Source organism: Alligator mississippiensis, chromosome 9 (genome assembly GCF_030867095.1).
Source record: "Alligator mississippiensis isolate rAllMis1 chromosome 9, rAllMis1, whole genome shotgun sequence".
In the NCBI taxonomy this organism is placed as follows: Eukaryota; Metazoa; Chordata; order Crocodylia; family Alligatoridae; genus Alligator; species Alligator mississippiensis.
The window spans coordinates 9,515,151-9,540,033 of NC_081832.1; the positions used below are offsets into that span (position 1 = coordinate 9,515,151).

The 24,883-nt window shown below is 43.4% G+C and overlaps 1 protein-coding gene across 2 annotated transcripts in view; it reads right to left on the minus strand.

Annotated features, from left to right (window-relative positions):
- SPO11 (SPO11 initiator of meiotic double strand breaks) overlaps nt 1-24,883 on the minus strand; it is a 236,838-nt gene that overhangs the window by 125,564 nt on the left and 86,391 nt on the right. Inside the window, exon 3 of one of the 2 annotated variants that reach the window (XM_059713241.1) lies at nt 19,052-19,190. The exons of the other annotated variant lie outside the window; for it this stretch is intronic. The gene's annotated coding sequence lies outside the window, so the exon portion shown is untranslated. The remainder of the gene's footprint in view (nt 1-19,051; nt 19,191-24,883) is intronic. 2 annotated transcript variants of the gene reach the window in all.

Genomic DNA, 24,883 nt, shown 5'->3' on the forward strand with positions numbered 1-24,883 from the left:
GCCTGATTTTGCCAACAAATTAGATAGATAGTCTCACCTCTCATAGCAAGATATCTGATAAACAGAAAAGGCAGCCCAGTAACTTACAGGTGGAAGAAATGCAGGACAAAATCTGAGGCCATGTCTGAAAATCAGGCTTCACGGCATGCAGTTTGTAGATTCACATTATGAACCCTAGATATATCTGTGTCACACTTAAATACCATTTTGATTGCAAAACTAATCCTTCCTTTCCTATGGTCTTTTTACTTTCATCGTGGACTAAAATGCCAAGGGCTACTGGCGCAAGGCTAACAATAGAGGGGTGTTAAATGGAAGCGCTCCTCCATTCAAATGCAAACGTCCTAGTAATAAGCTAGCTTCTACTGTGGAGAACTGGTTTGTCCAGGGGGAGGTTGCCTGGGTAATGAAGTCACCTTGCCGGGATCTGTGATCACCTTTTGGAGATACTCTGACAGGGAGTGCTGAATATTATTAAAATACAGAGGCTGCTCTAACCATGCGCTTCAGATATGAGGGGACAGAAGAAAGGAAGGGGCAGATAGGTTTTGTGATTTAGACCCGGGACAGACCAAGGATCGAAACCATAAGCTGTTAGCCTGCCTGGAGACAGTTAGACCCCCAGGGCAGGCTGGACTAGGTTGGGGGTGTCGTATAGTAACATTTATTATTTTCCAATTATACATAACCTCTTGTGCTTATTTTTCAAGTACAAAAGCAATGGTATGTTCAGATCCTCTTTACAACCTACCTATATTTCCAGGTGTGTAAACTTGCACCTGTTGTGTCTCCTAAAGGGTTCAAGTTTAGACCAGAGGGTTCACACTTTCATTGAACAAGGCTGTGCTTAAGCTTTTGGGGGAGTGTGAGGAGTCAAGTTGTGGACCCTGGACACAATCAAATGGACCCTGGGGTACTCCCCAGAGGTGTGTGCCAAAGACCCCTGGACTAGAGCATGGCTGGGCCTCACTCCAAAGACTTTGAAGAAATCTAGTGCCTGGGTCCCCTGACATAAATCCAGGGAGTGGCCACCAGCGGATACTTGGCCAAAGGTTATTGCAGTTACTGTGTGCAGGTTTCTAAATTCATAGCACTTGACCTCAAAATAAGCAGCGCTTAACGATGTGAAAGTGTCATTCATGTGTACTAATGCAACTGATTTGCATGGTACTACTCAATATGTCAACGGATGCATAATTGGAGCCATCATTTTATCGATACGGGATAAATTTGGGGGGCAAGAGCCTCAAATCCAGATATGCAAGGGGAAGGAAAGAAGATCACTGCATCTGCTACATCTCTCACCACCAGAGATAACACAAGGAAAAAGACTGATAATCACGCTACCTCTTGACACTAGAGAAAGATATGCACCTTGTGCATGGCATATGGAGAAATGAGAACAGGTATAAGCCTATGCCGGTAACCCTCACATCCCTGCCAAAAGAGGTCATCTCAGTGGCAGTGACAAACTGTATTCAGAGAATTTAAGAAGCCTGGAAAGGTGCGATAAACCGATCCCGATGCCACCAGAGTGTATTGTTTGTCATCGGGGGCCTTTATCTCAGGGCTTTATGCTCCTGCATTTCCTCCTCTTGTCGGCAGCGCTCCAGCCTGCGAAACTTAACAAGGGGAGCATTTTTATTCCCTCACTGGAAAACGGTGACATATGAAAATAGCCTTTGATTATCTGACAGGAAATATCTCTTTAAAAGTATACGATGCCACCTAAACCTGAGACCCGCCACAGGTTCCTCTGCGAAATCTAACCAGCTTTGGGCCTTAGTGTCGGCAAGATATGCCTCACTCAGCATTTGCCAGCTGCAAAAATGTCCTGGTCCTGAATAATCCAGGATTCACTGCTGCAAACTCTCTCTCATATCACCTTTCTCCCCTTTTATAGCTCAGAAATAATCTTAAATTCAGCTGGAAACAAAGAGCTGCCTGTTGACAGCTAATCCTAAAAGACAGAGCTTTGTGTGAAACTTCAAAAAAAAAAAAAATCATTGAACAGGATGGGCAGTTAATGCAAATATTTGGGGGTACGTTTTGCTAGTATTATTCAGCCCCGATTAAAAGTCGCACTGCAGAGCGTTCCTTTGCACCTGCCCGTGGTGACACGATCCTTTTGTCAAAGCAGATAGTCCAGAAAACAATGGCGAAGTTAGCCAAACTAATACACAAATGACAATGCCATGCCTGGTACGTGTTTCCCTTCTTTGCCAAGCCAGGTGCTGGAAGCTGAGCTCTTAGGTTCAGAGACCCGGACAACGCAGCCCGTTTCACTAAGCAAACACAATGGTATGTTGGGACAAGGGAAAGCAGCCACTTGACAAAGAATTGGTGGCTGGATTAGAGGGTTTCATTTCCTCCGTGCAAGGATTATCCAATAAATCAGCGGTGAAATGCGAGTTTGACAGTGCTAATGTAATGCTAATAATTACACAGCAAAAATGTCCTGTAACCCAAGCCCTAGCTGCATTTAAAAATCCTGTGTTGTACCTGGCAAGGTGTTAGGTTTGGATTTGGTCAGGTAAACTGAGAAGCTTCAATTACTTCAAGGCCTCCAGGGCCCCATCCTGCTGGCTACTGATTTCACCACTGCTTTTGATAGGAATGGAGGGTGCTTAGCACATCGCAGGACCTGGGTCTGCAGCTTGTGCAGGCTCAGATCCTGATCGTGCTTACAGCATTGTCATCTGAAGTACGTCTGTCAAAGTCAGCGGAGTATTAGTAGCAATATTTACCGATAGAGCTAAGTCTGAGCTACAAGTTCAGATCCAGATTAAAACCAACTCTGTGGCTGTTCAGATCTTGGCATTTCATTCAGGTCCTCCTCTATAATTAAGTGTTCTGTAGTACCAGAGGGAGCGGGTAAATGCAGTGTGTTGAAGGTGGTAATGTTTTCCATAAATGAACAACCACCGTAGACTTCCAGTCAGTGACCTTTATTTTAGATTCAGAGGCCGATCAAAGAACAGCAGCGTCCACAAAAGAGCACGCCGATCCAAATCCCTGGGGAACAGGCTCTATCGAACGGCTACTCAAAATTTTCCTTTTCCTTTTAGACAGGCTTCCACTCAACCAGTGACATTTTGCACGCACGCACACACACGTAAAGCTACATAGGTATGCATGTTTGTGTATAATGTGTGTGGCAAGGAAATGCATACTCTTCCAAATACACTGGGAACCCCCCACCTAGCAAAGCACGCAGCACAATCAGCTTCCTGGATACCGGAGAAACTCACAGACATGTTCTAGGATGATCTCAATCTTCTTTTGACACATGGAAATCAATTCTGCAGTCATTACCCAGGATGGCTCATGAAACAAAATAAGAGGGATAATCGGACTTATTGTTAGCCTTTCTACTTACCGCAAGCTGCAGGACATAGTTTTACAGGCTGCGCCCCTTTGATATATGACACAAGCTGTTGTGTGTGTGCTTACTCACGAAAACTGCTCCTAATTGTCCTTGTTTCTTTCCTGGCTGTTTGTGTTTTCTGGCTCTGTATAACATGCTGATCTCTGCTGGCAGACTGACTGGGATTTTTTCATTTTCATTTCAGTGTGCTATTCTTTATTAATATCTTACAGTGAACAAATTACATTTAAAGCTGAAAAAAAATCCTCCTTGCATCATAGCTGTCATTCTAATTCTATTACAATGTACGAGAAAGAGTTCATAATGTAATTGCACAATATGCAGAATGAAACAATCACTCGCCTTTCACTTACATGAAATCATTATGGTTTTATATGAATGCTGGGAAATTGATAAATAATTAGCATTTTATGGTGACCTTCAGCTAATTACCCCCAAACAATCTGACAGTATGGAAACCTGTCTCTGGGATATGATCCATTTTATCGTTTTGTACCATAACAACATAACAAAGTCTTACAACAATCCCCAGGGGAAAACCAGGAGCAACTGTCATAAACTCCTAAAAGGTTTCAGACTGGATATTAGGAAAATTTGCTTCATGGCTCATGTGCCCAGACTCTGGAACAGACTCCCAGCAGGGTGGTGCAGGCATCTACCCTGGAGATGTTCAAAAGAAGATGGGGTTATTTGACCCCAGCAGTCTTTCCTGCCCAGAAGAAGGGGGACTGGACCTGATGATCTCCCTTCCAGCCCTAAACTTCTGTGAATCTTTTGAGGTAGAAAGGTAGTCATACCCCCAGGTTAAAAATAAGAGTATGAGCTAGATAAGGGTAGATCCTCAGCTGCTATCAGCTGGCATAGCTTCCTTGAGGTCCCTGGAGCCATGCTGATTTATACCAACTGAGAATCTGACTGACTTACATCAAGAGGCAAGACCAAGTTTCCCAAAATAACAGCACCAGGCAGAGGAGTTAAGTCCTGCTCTTGTCCTCTAACACCGTGTCCTCGATAGTACTGGATTCTTGGTTCCACTTGCCTGTCTGTTCCAGAAAGCTTGCCTGTCTGTCAAGGTTATTTGGGTAAAACCAATATCTTTTATTAGACCAAATAAAATAGTTGGAAAAATTCTTCCTTGCAAACTTTCAGGTACAAACACCCTTCTTCAGGGAGAGTGTTTTTCTTAAAGTGAGTACTATTTACTGTTACTATTTGGCCAAGAGTCAGGAAACCCAAAGGAAGAACAAAGAACTTGGCTAGGTGCCTTCTAGAGATAGGCCTGAAGAAAAATCCCAGGTCAAAACTTGGGGAAACTTGTATCCAGATTCTCACGTCTGTAGCAGGCTGACTGCCCTTAGACCTTTCGAAAGTTCAGATGAAAATACTTTCTTTGGCAATCCCTTGCAGTCGAGAATGATTGTCTTCCTTGATCGTCTGTGTGTCCAAAGACGACTAATGAGGCCTATATGGGATGAACTTGGACAGACCCTACTGTAGCTTGGACATATTTCCATGTGGAGTAGGTGGCGTTGGTCTGCTACGCTCCTGCTTTTCCATCTCCTCTACTGCCGTGAGGTTTCAAAGTGCTGAGATCGTATGGCAGACTCTTCTTCCATTTGGGGCAGTCCTGGGTGACCGTTTCCCACAAGTTGACTTTGTGGTATTTCAAAGTGAAAACACTAAGCCAGGTCTTAACTATAAGGCCTATGGTCATCTCTACAATAGGCATGATTTCGCCATGGCATGGAGCTTTCTCTTCAGAACCGGGACTAACTTTCATGATAAGTTCATGTAGTGCTCAGCCAAACAGGATCCTGCTTTTGCTGGGGCTTCTGGGCACTATTATAAACAATTAATAAGCCCTCTGTTTGCCCCATACCTTCTATGCATTTAAGTTTACAGCTGCAGACCTACATGGGGGATATGAAGAATAAACCAGAGAAGGAGGGAGGGAGGAAAGGGAGGAAGTGAGTTAGCGAGCAGGGGGAATTCTGGATCTTACACTTCTCCCCCAAATGCTGAAGAGGCTTTGATGAAGAGTGTAGACCCTTTCTGCTGGATTGTGACCCAGATGTTTTCAGTAGCTAAAAAAAGAGACTGCAGTGGTGGCAACATCTTTGATGCATGGATCCACAGTGCTAGGGGAATGCTGTCCCTCTGTCATTTGGGGATTTGGTAATAGCTGCCAGAAGCTCTTGGGGTATTTTATCTCCTCAAATGGATAATAGCTGTCAGAAGCATTTGGGGGAGATTTCTCTAGCTCATCTAACAGAAGTATCGTGTTATTAGCACCACTTTCTTGTGGTGGCTTAGAAGTGGAATGGGAAGGAAAAGCTAACAGAGACTGGGACAGTCGGTTGGGTTGGGTCAGGAATATTTTCAGATTGCTGAAAACAGGGATTTTCCTTTTGTACAACATTAATTGTGTGTGTGTGTACCTAAACCAGTGGTACTCAACCAGGGTGCTATGGCAACCTGGGGTGCCTTGAGATCCTTTCAAGGGTGCTATGGGGTGCCGTGCAAGGTTAGCACTGTGAGGGGTGCCAACGTGATTCATAAAATAAATCCAGAGATTTCAAGTGGGAATCCATAGCGTTAAAAATATTCTGCCCTGTTGTGGTCTTTCTGAGTTCTTTGCAACAGAAAAATTACGGAAAAAATAATAAAGTAGTCAACAAAGAAGTGAAAACCAAGAGCTGGCACTTCTTGAGGAGTGCCTCGAGTCTAACAAGGGTGCCTCAAGTCTAAAAAAGTTGAGAACCATCGACCTAAATGAAAAATGAAACCATCTCTCCGCGGTAGGTGAGGCACAGAAGGAACAGGTAGGTTTGCAGCTTATGGGTTTTCCCACAATGGGTTTACCATTCATCAGCTTTTTAAACACAGTGCTGATGCCTCAGGTGTAGGATGAGCACAATAAGGGGCTGATCAAGGAGCCAGGTGTGGGGTGCTACAGCAATGGAATAAATTATTGCAGTGATGTTATTGGCCTGCTGATTGCCTCTGATCTTAACTACAGAGGACAGGATGGAATTCAGCCCTAGGCGACTGGCAGCACAGAAGAGCCGATGAACGTTGCCCACCCCCGTTATCCTTTCATTCTGTTTTTATAGCATCTGAAAGTGCTTTTTAAAAATTGTAACACTAGAAACAAGGGGTCAGGCTTTCAAAGAATTTAAGCACTCAATTGTGTGAATAATTTTCATGTGCAGTTTACTTCAAGAGTGAGCACAGATCATTGCGCACGAAGCATCCACTTAGCCACTTGCGCATAAATTTCTCATCTGTGTGCACAGTCACAAGAACTGCACGCAGAAACTGGGAGCAATATTGCAAGCACATAGTGCGAGTCCAACTTGCTTGGAAATCTGGCTTTGAGTGCGAGAAAAGTCAGTAATATTACTTCTGTGTATTCTGAGAAATAGTTGTTATTCAAGGAAAACTATAAAAAAAAGCATTAGAGAAATATTTTCTCCTCTTGAGCAGAGGCCAGTGACAGATCTATTTTAGAAATCTGGAGTTCTTGGCTTCTATGTATTAAGGTGCTGTTCAGCTCTAAGACAACAGAAAAACAACATAAAATCAATTTAGGACCTAGAAGAGACAAAACATGGCTCTTTAGGACGTACCCAGGTAGCTCAGATAGGGCTTAAAGATCCATGGATAAGAATCAAAGCTGTATTTATTTAATAATATTATTTAATAATTATTATTTATTATTTACTATTTCATAGACTTCATAGACATTAGGGCTGGGAGGGACCTCGGAAGATCGAGTCCAGCCCTCTGCCCCAGGGGCAGGAAGTCAGCTGGGGTCAAAGGATCCCAGCAAGATAGGCGTCCAAATGAAAGATAGGTGTCCAAATGATATATTCTATATTCTATTATATATTGAATAGATGGTAATCAGTGTCCCCTAAAGCCTGGAGTCAGGGAGGAGGTAAGATACCCTTAATAGTTCTCTTTAATGTTCTTCCCTACATTCTACTTCACTTAAATAAGATAAACCGGTATAAATGGTTCAACCCAGAAACCTGCTAGATCTCATTTTGATGTGGTCTAAATCTCTTCTCCATTATACATAACTTCATCTCCTGTGAATTTTTCAGAAGTAATGAAAGGGGCCATAAACTATTCACTGAGTGGCACTCTAAAACTTTATTCTTGGACAGGGAAGGATTTTTGTGGGGGATTTCCAAAATCCTTGCTTCTTACATATTTCCTGGTCCATCATGGCTACATTATTACTCCAGTCTTATCCTCTGTATTTGGAACAGCTGGTTGGGAATCTGAATTTGTGTTCTGGGGGAAATTCTGGACTTTGGAACAAAAATCATTGTGAATCATATATAAAAAAACTGGCATTTCCTGCAAAGTGAAACTCCAAAAGATTTTGATGCAGAACCACTTGACATTTCATTTTGATGTTGTCAAATGATTTTGTGTTGAAAATGTTGAAACATTTTATTTCAATAAAGAAAAACGATTTAATTTTGATTCGGGTCATTTGGACTTATATTGACAGATTAAAATAAGATTTGACAGAATATTAACATTAATATTTAACATATAAAAATTATATAAATAAAATGACTGAAACAATAGTGTTGATCTCATCCAAACACATATTTCAACCTTACTGAGATGAAATGATGTGGTGCTACCAGAACGATACAGTTGCAAAGATTTCTTTTGACTTTTTCCCCCCATACAAATTTAACTGAACTTGATTTTCATTCCATCCAGGAAGAGCACACACCAACTGCTGAAACTTCCTTAGCCTGACGAAGGGTTTTTGAACCCGAAAGCTTGCTTAATAACTATTCTCCAACTATTTGGGTTGGTCTAATAAAAGATATCAAATTCACCCAAGGAACCTTAACTGAACTTGAAGCATTCCTGCATTTTGAGGAAAGTACTTATTTTGAAAACTGCTGCCCAACCCCTGAACACTCTGTAATAACGCTGTCCTTTCACAGACCGCACATGAGTCCCCTCTGGGTCAGATCCTGTCTCATCACAGGAGTTTCTGCACACCTGCCTGGATATTGGGTGGTCTTTACTACCAAAAGAAGAGCCCACCAGGTTGCTTATGTCAACCTGTGATTATATAAAACATTAAGAAAAAACTATAGACCAGACATTTAGCAATCCCAGTATTTCAGTGCTAGATCTAATATACGGTCAACGGAGCTACCTTGATTTGCATCTGACCCTCTCTCTGGATTTAGCAATTTACCTCTTCAAAATGGCTTTAAATACTCTCTGTGAAGTTTTTCGCTTTCCCACAAAACAAACCCCATTTCTACATAAAAGCCGGGATGCATTCGGGGGTCTCAGTCCAGGGGAAAAAAGAGATCCTGGATTCTTTCATTGTCAGATCATGGTGCTGCTTTTCAGTGCATTGGAGATGAGCTTGCTGACCTCTACTGGCAGAGAGAAGATTGGCCTGCGAAACGTGGTAAGACGCAACACTAGCAAAACATCGCCAAAACAGGCTGTAAATCTGTAACGATGAGTGGCGACTGATTAAGAAAACACAGAGAAATCAGTGAGGCTGGAAGTTACATACTGAACGGGTCTAAGTTCGTGTTCAAAGCGAACAAACAGAACCCCAGGCTGTAAAGCCGGCTTGGACGCCTCTTAGGGGACATGTCTGCATGTTCGTTAATGCACTGTAGTTACTGTGCATTTAGTTTAGTACTTGCTTAATGAAGTACTAACTAAATGTGCAGTAACTACAGTGACCGTGCAGTAATGCCAGTGCATGGTTTTTTAGTGATGCTTACTGTGCAGTAGTGTATTAGCAAGGTTTTTGCCCGGCACCCTATTGAGCAGTGTTATTAGGCTACTGAGCATAAAGTGTCTCGTGTGTGCCCAGGAAGGGAGAAAGAGAGAAAGAACAAATGGATCCTAATCAGGTGGCGTGAGAAATGGAAACTGCCAGGTCCAAAGAGAGAGAGAAAGATTCAGGCAGAGATCACCGTGCAATTTAAATCCAGGAGTGCCTCCCAGCCAGTGGGTTGTTGCCCTTGAAGGAGACCTGGGAAAAGGATTTTATTTCTCTACACTGGAGTCAGAATAAAACCAAGTCCTTTATTTTACAGACAAGGGCATAGGTCCCCAGCTAGCATAAGCTGGCCTGCCTTCATTGCTGTCAGACAGGCTGCAAAATCCCAATTGCCAAAGCAAAAAGGCAAACCTGGTCCTTTTACGGTTGGTATTTCAAGCCCTCTTTGCCCAAGATTCATTGTGTTTAGCCACATTCAGGTCACTTCATAGTACCATTAGTCTAAGATATCTTAACGAAATATTGTAGGAAAATGAATATATATTTTTTGATTAACAGGGAAAGGGGAGACGTTTGGTATGAGTGTTCAGTAGTTCAGTGCTTTTTGCAAAAAGCTAATTCAAGCCCTTTTCAAAGCATGCACTTAGCTAATGATGAATTTCTTTCAGTAGAGATCTATGCATAATAGAATAATAAGTGTAATACAGACAGCTGATGGAAGCCTGCAGTAATATTTCATATAATTATATAACACTATTTACCCTAAATGCTCCTAATGCATGTGAAACACTGTTGTTTCACTCTTTTTTTAAATATATTATTCATTTGAAAATTCTATGTTAACATGTAGTCCCACGTGGGATGTGACCATCAGAAAGGACACAATACTTGGGAGAGAGAGAAAGTTTTGGTTACACCTATGGAGGAACCCATGGTCTTACATAAGTGCCAGGAGAGCACTACCGGCACTTTGAAAAGTGCAAACATCTGCATCCTCAAGTAAGCAATTCTAGCACCTGGTGACACACAGAAAGCTGCACCTTAAATCAATGTGGGACTTCCTCCCCGTTTAAAAAACCATGTAAAATAGGGCAGGGCTTTGGAAGTAAAATCTGCTAGTTGTTAGATAGGCAGCAGAGGGAAGGGATTACACTGAATCTGCATCAGTCCAGATTTACCAAATGTTCATAACATACAAGACCACAACAGTCATCTTACTGTCCTCTTGTTGTCATTGCGGACGTGCAACCACTTCTGGGGTTTAGCTCCTCAAAAGGGCAAGTTAGGACAGAATGCGGAGGGAAAAAATGGTTTCTAACTGACGTTCTGCCTTTTTTCTTTATTTTTTTAAGTTAAAAAAGCCAAATCCCTCTTACTGCTGATTTCGATTACTAGGAAGTCCCCTGGCTAGCCTCGGGGAAGAATCTGTAAAAGAAAAGCCGGATCTCAGTTACTTAGGAGACTGTGTTCATTAGTTTCCTTATAAGACTATTTTACAGTCTGGAAGTACCAGGCAGCTTCTGTGACATTTCTGTCCCACCAGCCAGGACTGGAGTAGAGCATGGGCAGCATGCTGCTTAACTGAAAAGGATTGCAGGTGCCAGCTTCATCATTTGCAGATGCTCAGCTGAATTGGATCGAGAGGGGATCTTAGGCAACTGAGATGGTAGATAGAACCAGTTACAAAACCAGGGGGATAAATTGACCAACTTCTTTAAAAAAGGTAATGACTCTTTCAAAAAAAACAGACATAAATGGTTATCAGCACTGCTTTGGATTTTCCTGAATTCTCCATCAGACGTTGTATGGGACATGAATGAGGTCCTGTTGGCCCTGCCTATCCAGCTGTTTGCTGGGACTCTATTCTATTTCTATAGCTTTTTATGCAAACAGGTTGTTGGCCTTTTACTTAACCACAACTCTGGGGAAGCCATGAGCAGCTTTTTGGCATAGTTTCTGACCACTGACCTGTCCAGCTTGAGTGGCCCGCTGTGAGGACGCTGGTAGGGTCAACACAAAAGAAAGCGATGCTGCCTGCACATGAAGAGCTTATTCACCTCGCCACTGGAGCCTCTGTAAAGTCAGTCACTTCATGTACTGTTGCTTTTTACCTTCTAAGGGTAGTGACACTTCTGAAACACATGGTGCTTCTGTTTCCTCCTGGGGGAGTCTGGGTGGTCCCATACAGGAGCCTTGCAAGAACAGAGTTCAGGATGGTGCAGTCTCCTTCCAAGTGACTTGTTTTCTTTGGTTCTTGATAAAACCAGGGTGAAAGAGTAGTGCAATAATAAAACACACTTTGTCACTGAGTAATAGTCTAGGACTTAATTACAGGAGAAAAAAAGGAAGGAGGTTGGGGGGGGAGAAAGGGGGGAAGGGGGGGATGTTTTATTCCTGATAACTGCATGCAGGGGGAGCTCATGCTGCACTGTCAAAGCCTGTTCCCTAATTCACCTTTAATCCTCAAAGCTCAGCATATGAAAAACCACATGCCATTTAGTGCATTCCTAACATTAAAGAATACTCCAGCACTTGCAACACAAATAAGGCAGTCGATTGCAGTTAAATGCACACAACCTTAGCCAGCTGCTAGGATAAATTGCACATGACTGCAGGTATGCGAGAAGGACCTAGGGACTGGTTTTAAGACACGTGTATGATACATGGTCAAATCCTCCGTATTACTACTACTACGGGGCCAGTCAGAGATCCCAAATGAGGTTAGGGCCCCGCTGGAATAGGTACCCTAATAGAAATCAAACAGCACAGAACGGGAATGCGTTGCTGGAACACAATAATCTGCTCATCAGATGTCCTCCCTATAGCCAGTTTTCACACAGTACCAGCTGGCTCTTTGTACTACAACCATCCTCTTCAAAGGGAGAGCAGAGATTTCACGCAAGTCTAAATTACAGTGCATTGTCCACGTTCTTGTGTTTGTTTCACATTTCAGAGTAAAATTAAAAGCAATTTCATTTCAAAGGAAAGCAATTTGAACAATAATTCCTGGAGCAGGAAGGAACATCCCTCATGTAAATGCTGGCTCCTTGCCACCTCATCTTGGACTACAACAGGATGCTCTACTTTCTCTCCAAAACAATGATCCCCCCCCCCCCCCTTTTTTTCACATGTGTAGGCTGGTTAGCTCCTTCTCTGGAAGTAACACGGCCTCATTCAATCAGAAAGTATTCTGTTTAATTGGCAGAATGTATCAAAAGTTAAATTATATTTATGGGACACCTCCTAGAAGAAGCATGAGATACATTAAGGTAATGGGAAGAAGGATTAAAAAAAAAACAACTCATTTACACATTTCCAAACACATTCTTTGGAAGAAGATGCAGCTACAGTGCTGAGCTGGCATTTCTCAATCGTTAATTTTCCTATTTTAGCAGCACAGACGCTTAATTGATGAGCAAGTATAAACAAGGAATTTTGTAACCAAAACTCTTCTGCACATCCAGGATTCGTTTTTAATTATATTTTATTGCCTTCATTGTGCAAAAAAGCAAAAAGTACTGGGGTTTCCATTATAAAGTTACACACTGTAGCTTTCCGCACAGTACACTTTGAGACATTTTATGGAGTATCTGCTGGAGACTGTCTAGTACATAACTGTGACCTCTTTGATCCTGCTGTATGATAATGCCTGATGCATGCTTGCTTTCTTACATGTGGTATGTCTTCAGGCACGCTACCAGCCAAATTCTGCTTGGGCTCATCTGAAGGGTGGAATGGTGTGATGGGAAAAAAATGATTTGGTGACTCAGGCCATGACTTTTTCCCACATTTCCATATAACAATGAATTCCTTTCATCCATTCATTTCCTGCTCTGACTGCTCCTGACCTGCCTCTCTTCCTGTGGCCTCCTTCAGTCTATGCACAATGCAGCCACCAAGATAGTTTTCCTTCCTTCTCTTCTACGTGACTGGGTTGCCCCTCTTGATGCATGTCTGCACTGGATTTCTCTTTTGACATAGTTAGTTCAAGCATATCCTCCTCCTTGCTCCTGGGGAACATCCCTCCTCCTTGCTCCTGTTGTCTCCTGCACACTTTCTATATCTTATCCCTTGTTCACACTGCTTCAATTGCTTGGAATAACCTTTCTACCAATGAACAACAAGTTGCCTCCATCTCCTTCCAAAATCATATGACTAGCCACCTGTTCCTGTGACAGTGACCATATGCCACGCTGTATTTATTCTACAGCGTAGGCTGTCAGTTTGTAACATTTGGGTTTGATCCAGCTCCTGCTGACAAACTTCCCAATGATTCCAGTGCAATCGGACCCAGATTTTAGACTCTACAGGCGCTGACAGATGAGCAGCTCCCCACTGTAACTCATGGTGCTTCACAGGCAAACCCCAGACGGGATCTCCCTCCCCTCCTTTCTCCCCCTTCCACCCTGCAGACAGCCCCCAGGTGGGGCTGGGCTGCATCAGCCCAGCCCTGATCAGGGCAGGGACAAACAGAAAGTTAATGAACGTGCTCCGCTTTGGAGAACCTTCATCCGAACCCTCATTAAAGGAGGGTTAATTTCTTGTGTAATCAGGCACTTTTAAAGCACTCTACAGCCATGCACTTCTGTCAGGGCACAACTGTAGAGCACTTTCAAGGGGCTGATCGCATGACAAATATCATTTCTGTCAGTGCCCTAAATTCAATAAGACAGATTTACACACAGTTTATGAACTAAAGGGCATCGTGCACATTTAGGACCATACAGAAATAGCCAAAAACAATAATTATAATACTTTAAAGAGCTTTCCTTAACTCCGGTTACCAAATAAAATAGGTTTGTGTTATATAATTCTAGGACAGCAGTACAATGGACTGGTTGTACAAAGTCCTTTTACATTCCAGTATTTTAAACTTAATGTGCTTTGACCCAGAGTCACATTAGTGGTACGAGGGTCATAGCAGATCCCTCCAAGAGGCCTACATTGACAGGAACTCCAAGATTGTAAGGATGTATCAATGTATATACATAAAAAACCATAAGCACAGTAACACCCGCCAACTTTGCTGATGAACTGCTATTTATTCTGCTCGCATCTGAGGCTTTTAGGCAAACGAGCATCACACCTAGACCTTGATATAATGTTCTGCTTGTGACTGACTTGTGAGTTACTGGCTGGCTTTGATGGGAGGCTTAGACAGATCAAACTGTATATCAGGAAACAACCCCATATAGAAATTTGTTGGACCCAACAAATCACTATACATGCTTTATACCCAAATATATCAATACAACAGCATGGGCATAACAGGGCAGAATTTGGCCCTATGTTTCACAGAGTCAGTGTTGGAATAGAGGGAAGGGAAAAGGCCAGGAGGCCAAATCCAGTTTTCCCTTAAAAGTCCAGGCTGAATCATATCAGGTGAATGAAAAAGGTTAAGCGAGGCCACAAGCAGGTCAGCTGCTGTTAATTATGGGGGGGAGGTGAGATACAGTACCTGGCTCCATTTATCAACTGCAGCCAAATTATAGCTTATATTTTTGGTTCTGAATGATGGAGGACCAACCCGACACAACCCTCCCCTGTTTATGAGCAGTCCCCAAAACTAGTCCTTCATTCCCTTTGCTCTGCTTTTGTTAAAGATGCTGAATGAAACATTGTTCGACGTGAAACAAAAAAGTTTGCTCTTCCAGTTCAGTAAGAAATACATTTAAAGAAAACCTCATTCTGATTCAATCCATGATGAAGCTTTTTTCCTCCCTCTCCTTTTACCAGTTTCATTATTTTGGTCTCAGAACTAAAATATTACTTCCTTGGACAAACTGGTGAAGACTTGTAAAATCTTTCAGTTTTCAGAGCACCATCTGACTTTGTACTCCATGCCTCACTTCCCCCTTCCCATATTTAGAGTGTTTTATTTTTCCCTCCCCAAACCTGCTGATGTTCGCAATGTAATCAGGAGATCACTCCCTGTCTGTATAGTCCTGGATGCAGCTGAGGGACACCCCGCAGGGTGACACCTCGTTAGTCTGGCAGCAAGGGAACTGCAGAGGGTCAGAGGGTGTTGCAGGCCCAAGCAGCACAAAAGAAAAAATCCCCTTTTCAGCCAAATGTGCCCTCTTCTTGGTTGTTAAGGATATTTCGCTTTCCACTTGTTGTCCATTACTAATCTTTATTCTTCATTCTCCTCTTGCATTTTGTAATCACTCTGTAGTATTTAATACAGTTAGCAAGCTCTCCAAAAGTGGCACTAAATCCATTTATGCTGCTATCTGAATAGCAAGCTATCCTACTACATGCTCTCATAATCACTAGGCCCCCAAATGTTAAGTAAAGGTCTTTACATTTTCAAGTCTTTCCTTAAAGTGCCTTGTCTGCTTCAGGCACTCAACACATCCAAGTGCAGCACACCTGCCAATTGCCAGTGAAACTGCTGAACTTGTCTTTACATGATATTTATAAAACACATGTGAGATCTAGAGCATGGCTGGACAATTGTGGGTAATCTCAGTGCCTTGAGAATCTATCTGCATCTTTAATGCCCCCTATTAAGGCTGCCCTTGATGACCGTCCAGAAGGTGCAGCTGGTGCAGAATACCTGCTTTCTGCCGGGGATATGTCACCAGGAGCACAGACCTCCAGTGCTCCAGAGCCTGACCTGGCTCCGGACATAATTCAAGATGCTGCATTTGACCTATAATGCCCTAAAATGTTGGGCTTTATGTATCTAAGAGACCACTTTCTCCATTATGCCCCATCACAATCCCTAAGATCAGCCAGGAGCAATTTCTTGCAAATACCATCACGTGCCTATACACGTGCAGCAAGGCTGCGCCAATGCGTTGTAATTACAGTGCATAGGAGCAGACTCAATTAATTGTGTGTGATAATTACTGCGCTACAGCAGACTCCAGCGTCACATGTACCAGTGTCCCCGCATTGAACAATGGCAGCAGGGGTGCTTTAACTAAAGCTCGTTTGATGAGCTTTAGTTAAAGCGTCCCTGCTGCCATTTTTCAGCCTGAGGATACTAATACATATGTTACACCGGGTCCTTTAATTGGAGCATTTCTTGGTGCTGCTCTAATTAAAGCTCCCCCCTTTCCCTACTCCAAATGCCCATCCTCCCCAGTTTGCTTGCCAGGTTTGCATGGTGAAAGCACATGGCGAGTTGGTCCCATCAGTTGCTCCTCAGCCTTTAAACTCAAGGCCCACCAGAGGCCAAGCCTGGACATCTTCAGGAAATACTATAAGACCACCTATTTGGGTAAGCATTTTGCAAGCCAGGCTAGGCTGGGATACTGTGCGAGGAGCTTGTGTGTCATACTCTATTCAATTTGCTTTTACATGCTGTGTCTGTGGGCCTTGTTGCAGGTAATTTTGGGCAGCTCCTGGAGCTCTTGACACCTAGATTGTCCACACGTTAACACCTGAAACTAGTTTTAAGCACTCTTTAGGTGGCTTAAAATTACACCACTCCAGGGCAAGCCAGGGATCTCTGATCCATGTTCCCCAGCTTGTGTTACACTAAGGTGTAGCCACTCTACACCCCACCCAGGCTCCTTCCCCACTGGCCTGGATTGGGTCCCCCCCTACCCATCCTAGCACCCCAAATCCCCAACTCATTGCTTGCCCCTCCCTTCCCCCTGCTTACTTGTGGCTGCCTGCACTCTGCATCCCAGGGGAGCAGGCAGGGAAGGATTAACCTCCATGCCTGGGCACCACCAGTGCTACTGTCCAGGCTTGGCTCAGCCCAAAGAAGAGCAGGAGCCCAGCAGCGGCAGCTGGGGGGTTGGGTAGGCAGGTTAATCCTTCATGCCTGCTCTAAATTCAAGCTAGCACTAACACCAATCAACATTTGTATGGCTAACATGTAATAAGGCCCCATCGCTTAATGTAAGCCACCCTGAGCCTTTATGGAGAAGGATAGCATATAAATCAAATAAAAAAATAAAAATTGGAGGACATATTATTAATGTACCATCTATTTCTCATAGTTGCCCTTGTTGAACTTGAAAGGATGGCCCTGTAGTAGCCTTGCTTTTGATACAGGTAAAGAAAGCTTCCTTGGAAATGAACATGTGTGCCAGGCCTAAGGCAAGGCCCAATGGGGTAGTCCTTTGGAAACCCAACCAGCAACATTCAGAACACGAGTCAAGCACCCCAAAATCATGAGATTCTTGCAAGAATATTAAGATTTTATTTTTTTTAACAATAAGTTTGCCTTTAACTTTTTTGGAGCTTATGATACACCATATACTAATGTCAGCTCCTTAAGTTTGTCCTCTTCAGCCACGATGTCTGGAAAAGTCCTTTTTAAAAAATGGAATCTGAGATTTTCATATAGCAGTTGGCTCCAAGATGTGGGGATTTTAGTAAAACATCAAACATAAGTCACATATGATCAAAGTCACTAGTGATGGGCCAGAAAGACTACTATCTAATTATGCATAACCAGGAATTCATTTACATTTGACTTAAAATAAATTAATTCGTTCACATAACCATGAGCCCTTACTATTCAAATGTCTAACTGCACTATTGCTGCCAAATCCAGAGGACTGTTAACATACACATGCCTTTAGTTTTACTGATGGGCAGCCAGACCTGTAATCTGCTTGATCTTATTAGAACTTCTAATGTGTTTTCAGTGTCACTTTAGGGAAACAAAGAACAGAGTTTTTCCACTGTGTTTTTCTCAGAGCCATTGCTCATGTTCGCATGCCAATAATCCCCATTGAATAAAACTGCCTTTGTAACATTTCCCTTTAGTTAAAGTCAAAAGCTTCCAGAAAAAAAAAACGAAAAACCAAACCAAACAAAAAACCCTTCAGATGACTGCTTAGGGAAGAGACTGAGTCTAATTCCCCAGCTATGTTGATGATGACACTGAGACACAAAATGGTAATTGGGCAAGGTTTTGAAAAGCGACTAATGCCTTTACATGTCCAACTTGACATGTCTCAGGGAAGCTAAATTTACTTTAGACAAAGAAGGGATGAGTTGTGTTGGATAAAGCAAGAACAACTCGAACCTTCCTCATAATTGAAATCAAACCAAACCGGACTTTTCAATTTTTTTTCAATACTGTTCTTTGCTGTCCTCAGGCACGAAGCTGAACCAAAACTACAGATCAAAACACCCAGAGTTTTCTAGCAGTTCAGATCCACTGTGCCTAAAGGTCCCATCTCTAATAGTCAAGGATTCCTGCACTACTTTGTCTGGGAAATGCCCGAGACACAGGAAAGCCCAGTCAGGCAAAAACTGCATGGGTTTATTTATACATCTCAAAGCCTCAAACAGCACTTGTGCACGTGAACCAAACAGATGGCTGTCTAGCTGCTTATATACGACTAACATTCATGCGTACAATAGACATAATTAACTGCACATGAAAAATTGTGGAGACACATTTATAGGCCTGGAGGAAGTCCCTTTGAAAAGCTGTCTCATAATCTATCCCATGGTTTCTGTGCGAATCTTAGATTCTGTAACTCTGCCTTATTAATTAGTTAGCAAAAATGCATGCTGAATGGACACACAATTATTGCTATTCTGCCTGCAATCACAATAGATGTACATGGAAATAACCAGATGGCTATCTATATTTTATATTAATGCCACAGTGCAGATGGTGAGTAGCCAGTGACAATAATGATGCAGCAATTTTGACCTGCGTGGATATTCAGTGCGATTGGACACAGGTCTTACATCAACAAGAACAGCCAACAGGATCATCATGATAGATATGATAATAGTGGGTAACAAAGTGAATGAATAGCAACTATCCAATGATTATATGTGACATCATGCATCAGAAGTATTAATTATGTGCTTAAATGCTTCTTTCTACAAGAGGTTTGCTACAAATTGAATTGGCCATGCTTAAAAAAAAGGAAGCAATTATTTACCCGTAGGTGCAGTCTACAACTTCAGTCCCTATTTCTGTTGAGACTCTCTGGACAAATGGGATCAGGGAGATGCAGAAACTGAAGTCTGGTTCTTGTTATTTCTGTGATCCAAACGTGGCTTCCAGACAGCTGCTAAAAACTAAACAAAGTAGAGCCGAATGTTCATCTTAAACAAATTATTGGTAATCCAAAATCCATTATGGGTTGCTTCACTTGCTTTTACTCTATTGTAATCTCCAAGGGCACTTTTACATGTGCTTTGGCTGGGGGCCACTCCAAGAGCCACTCTAATTAGAGTGCCTGCAGCATCTCATGTGTCCACGTCCCTGTGTTTCAAATGGTGGCAGGGGCTCCTTATCTAAAGTTCGTTGAACAAGCCATTTTGAACCACGGGGACGCTGATACATGAGATGCAAAGGCTGGCTGGAGCACACTAACTACAGTGCGTTGGAGTGGCCTCCTGGCACGTGTACAGGCACCTGAAGTTACTAGTGTAGGCTCCACTTGTTAATAGAGCTATCAGTTATGGTCCTTTTCTATAGCAAACCATCCTCAGTTAAATGCTGAGGATTAAATCTTGCCACTCACTCCCTCATTGACTATGGTATAGTTTTCAGCTTTTCCAAACACACACAACGGTTGCTCCTCAAGGCATTCAACACCGAAAAATGCAAGGTAATCCAAGGTATTCCCTTGTCCTGCGGCGGAAAAAAATCCCACTACGCTTGCTAGCCAAAAGGGACTTGTGGGGCATGATTGACCACAAGATGAATATGAGCCACCAATGCGATGTTGCAGCTAGTAAAGCGAGTAAAACTCTGGCTTGCATCCATAGATGCTTCTCAAGCAAATCCCAGGATGTCATCCTCCCGCTGTACTCAGTCTTGGTGAGGCCACGGCTGGAGTACCGCATTCAATTCTGGGCTCCACAATTTGAAAAACTTGAGAGTCCAGAGGGGAGCCACGCACATGATCCATGAGCCATGGGACTCTTCAGCCTGGAAAAGTGCAGGCTCAGGGGGGACCGGGTGGCTGCCTATAAGTATATAAGGGGTGTGCATCGGGGAATGCCTGTTCACCAGAGCGCCCCAAGTGATGACAAAGTCAAATGGTCCAAGACCGTTTCAGGCTGGACATAAGGAAAAACTTCTTTACTGTCCGAGCCCCCAAGGCCTGGAATAAACTGCCTCCAGACGTGGTGCAAGCACCTACTCTGGACACTTTTAAAAAACATTTGGATGTCTATCTTGCTGGGATCCTTTGACCCTAGCTAACTCCCTGCCCCTGGGGCAGGGGGCTGGACTTGATGATCTTCCAAGGTCCCTTCCAGCCCTAATATCTATAATGTCTATGAAACAGTCCACTGATACTCCCCAGCACCTTGGAGAACTGAAAATATTGCTTCTCCCCCCCCACATATTTCTGTGAATATTCAATGGCTCTTAAAGGAATTCACCGCAGAGCTGAGGCCAAGCTTCGAACACTTCCATTGCAAAGAAGCTTTTAAAAAGTTATGGCAAATGGTGTTATGCTGGAAGTCCTGATAGTATTTACTAGGGCTGTGCAAAGCTTTGATCCCTGATTTGATTTAGCTTGATTCAGTGGCTGAATCTCTGAATCCGAGTCGAATCAGAGGACCCTTTAATCTCTCTGAATCAAATCAGAACCCTCCAAATTGATTTGGAGAGATTCAGAAAGATTCAGAGATTCGGACATAGACACAGCTTTAAATGTTTTTTCTACGTACCTCTAGGTACCAGGCGGCTCATGAATGCTGCGATGCTGGGTGCATGGAGCATCCCACAGGAGCGCGGGGGGGGGTCCTCAGCGTGCTCGGCAGCAGACCCAGAAGTGGCCCAGAAGCACTTCTCAGTCCACTTCTGGGTCCGCTGGGAAGCGCAGTAGGGGGCTCCCCCACTTTCCTCCCCCCAGCTCAGTGACTGGTGCCTCCTGGGTCTGGGGGAGCACCCAGGGTTCCCCTGCGACCAATCACTGAGCTGGGGAGTGCAGGGGCCCCCCAGCATGCTCCCCAGAAGACCTGGAAGTGGACCAGAAGTACTTCTGGTCCACTTCTGGGTTCACTGCTGAGCATGTGGGCCCCACCCTGGCACCCCTGTGAGATGCTCCATGCGCCCCAGCATCGTAGCGATCACCAGCCGCGCTGGTACTTCGAGGTATGTAGAAAAAACTTTTAAAGCTATTTCTGTGTCTGAATCGCTGATTCTCCAAATCAGCATCGAATCTTCAGATTCAGCTGAATCAAATCAGGAACAGCGATCTGAATCAACGAATTGAGTCACTGTCCCCGATTGGGGCTGAATCTGAATCAAATAGAGCCCATTTTGCACACCCCTAGTATTTACTACCAAATTATATGATCAAATTAACTAGCGGAGAATACTGCAGAAGCAAACAGTTCCCCCCTCCCATCTCAGATAACAAGTGTATCTTTTTGTGCACTGTGAATTGGAGTTAAAGGAGTTACTGGCACAGTCAGTGGGGCATTGATGTCACTTTGTTAACAGATCTAGAGAAAAGCCCCCAAAGAATCTGTACATGACATCCGAATAGAAAATGAGCACCTGAAATAGATGAGGCCTGAGCAAGATGACAACTCCACAGAGACTTTACAATAGATGACCCACTGTGTTTGCAGTGTCTGAGAACGTGTGGCAAGTAAGTTGCATTTAACAACAATAAAAAAAAAAAAGACATTAAACATCAAACATCTCTTTGCCTCTGACAATTAATTTAGAAGAAAACCTCATAATCAGTTGCACATTTGTCTCCGTTCAGCTAGCGTGACTCTGCTCAATTATCACACCGCCGTCTAGAGCAAGGAGTGTAATTCTCATCTCGGTTGTAGACAAGTGGAGGGGAGGATACAGCTGAAAGGTCAAAGGTGACATAAAGAAGTCATCAAGGGCATTGCTGTCTGCACATTAGCCATCAATAATGGCAACCCTTGTGGTTGTGTCCTAATAGCAAAGCTGGGTAATGGGATGGGAGACCCTGAAAACTGCTTTGCGATGGTCTTGAAGGTACTCTCTGGCTCTGAGCCTGTCCTGCGGCAGATTTATCTGAGTAAAAGCACCTGGGCCTGGAGCTCTTCTAGCCCTTCTGCTCCCCTCTCTTGTGATTTATAGAAACAAGTGGTGCTTGGGCTCTTGGACTGCAAGGTATCAAGGGTCGGTGCCGATGGCAGCATGAGCCCCTTCAGCAAGGAAGGAGACAGGTTACAATTGCACCTTTTGCACTCACGCCTGGATGCAGGGCTACACGGTGACAAGACCCATTTTCAAAGGTACAGCAGTCACTGTATCCAAGACTGAATCTGGAATCAATGCTGCCTTCCTCTGTCCTCAGGGGCAGTTCTGCCAGACTTCTTAACATAACCCTTAGTAGCGCTAAGCCTTCCCAAGCACAATAATTCCCTCAAGGAAAAGCACAGATTATTGTCAAATGAAGCTCCTGTATTCTCCCCCTGCTACTCAGCAAAAACAGTTCTGCCTCCCCTGGTCTGAGCCTGCCTCCGCACTAACATTTCAAAGCAGGGAGAGGGAGAATGCAGCTTTGCATCAGTCAACCATCATTGCTTGCGCACCAGGATGTACAATGGACCACAGCAGATCAAACTTGAATGGGAATAATTGCAACTAGGTTACACTCATCCAGAGAAGTGAAATAAATGTCACAGCACAGCTCAGTTTTTAAGCGAGTTTGTTCATTTATTTGCTAGCTCCCCAAAGTAGTTGATATAAAACAGGGCTCTAAGGCACACATGGAAGTCAAGTTTATACCCCCAGGACAGCTTCAGACCTTGACCATGAAGTGTGATGACAGCAACGGGAACTCAAGCTAAGCTGAGCACTGGATGGGGCAGGCTCTAGGATGCTGATGGGTTCAGTGTGGCCTATTCTGCACACTCTGGACTCCTGGCTATTCACTCAGTGTACATGGTAGATTTGCTACCACCAAAAACATAGCCTTTAAAAATACACAAGCAGATGTGCTAATCTTTTAGGACAGCACATGCATAAAAGTTAGTGTTTATATAAATGATACCCCTCACTTCAGACTGAATTTAATCATCAAAGGGAAAAAAAAACACTTTTTGTTTGGTCTTTTACTAGTCAAAAATGGCTGGTATTTAATAAGCCCTGGAGCCAGCTCTCAGTAGGACAGGCTTTTTATAGGCCAGAGGCAACTGCCATACACTTCCCTTCTGCATACAGCCACTGACCTGCGTCCAGCTGATTTGAATTACTTCCTAAACCTGATGCTTCACCCATTTAGATCAAAACAGAGAGAGAAACATGGCATTTCTAGACTGCAGTTCTTGGTGTCACTACACATTACCGATAATTTAGGAATGCTACAGAACATCTCAAGTTTAAAGTACTTTCATGGTTCCATAGGAGAACTAAAACAGATGGGGTTTCAGTGCGACCTTTCAACCTATGAAACACTGTTGACCCATAGTATAGTTCAACAAAGTTGCTCTTGGACTCATATTACATTTTTGGGGAAGCAACAGGGTTACAATTAGAATTGGACAACAGTGTTCAGAGGGTGGTTTGAATGGCTTTATGGCCCTTGTATAAAAGATTGTTTGAAATAACTTGGATGTATCAATTCCTATCCCAAATCTGTGTCAAAGATTTCCCATTAGGTACTCAATGTTTAGGAAAAGTATATGCTCTCTGCTATGAATGATAAAAGGCTTCCAAGAAGAAAAGTACTTCTGGACGTCAAATGTTATAGGCAGTCAAAGCATGGCATCAAGCAGCATGAGCAGAAGGCTTAAAAACCTCTTTTGCATAATGCAGACAGGGAGAGGCTGTCACTTTTGCATAATGCAGAGCTTGCATTAGAGGACAGAAGATGAAGTCAGAAGATAATGAATTGCAGCCTATCAATGGGTGAAGTGGTATATTGACAATATTCCCACGGTGAAAGCCAGCCAGGCACAACCTTCTGCCTACAAAGCTAGCTGGCCTCCACACAGTAGTGTCTGGCATGCTTTAACTGGGGCTCTAAATTGCCAAGCGCTTAGAAGATAGAGAGTGCTATCATCATTGTCCAATGGTTTTATTCATGGCAACTCTAAAGTTAATGCTTGCATCTTGCAAGTGATTTTGAATATGGGCTTTTGTTGGCAAGAGCAACATAGATGTAAAAAGTGAAGAACAGGTCCATGAAACAGTCTTGCTGAAAAAAGGGAAAAAAAATCTGAAAATATTGTTTGCTGCATCTCATTACAAGCTCATCCATTCATTTACATAGATCATTTGGCCAAAATATTAATTTTTTACCTGAAAAGAGGCATTGCATAAACAAGAATGTTAAAAAAATTCACTTCCGTTGATACTGGGTGCTCCTACATGAACAATTAACTCAGAGCAATAAACTCTGGTGCGATTTGCATCAGAAAAAAAAACTGTTCCTGGGCACGGCATTTATATGTGCACCCAGGACTACAGCAATTTAAGCCAAAGTGGAGCAGCCCCAGGCTGGCAGGGGACCCAGTGGGGTCAGCCCCAGGCTCCCGGTGGAGGTGCTGGGTGGCAGAGGGGCTGGCTGGGGCACAAGGGTGGAGAGGCAGCAGGCAGCTCCCACACTGTAGCACCCTCATGCCCCAGCCAGCCTCCATCCCAGTCTACACAAGTGTTGCAGGATAGCGGATAGCACTTGTGCTGTATGGTAGTGGATAGCACTTTTCCCAGACAGTACTATCTTACAGCGGAGTTAATTAATTTCCTACGCCCCAATACCAGCACACGTGTAGACTGTGACACTTTACTGTGGAGCTAATTAGTCAACTCTGCAGTA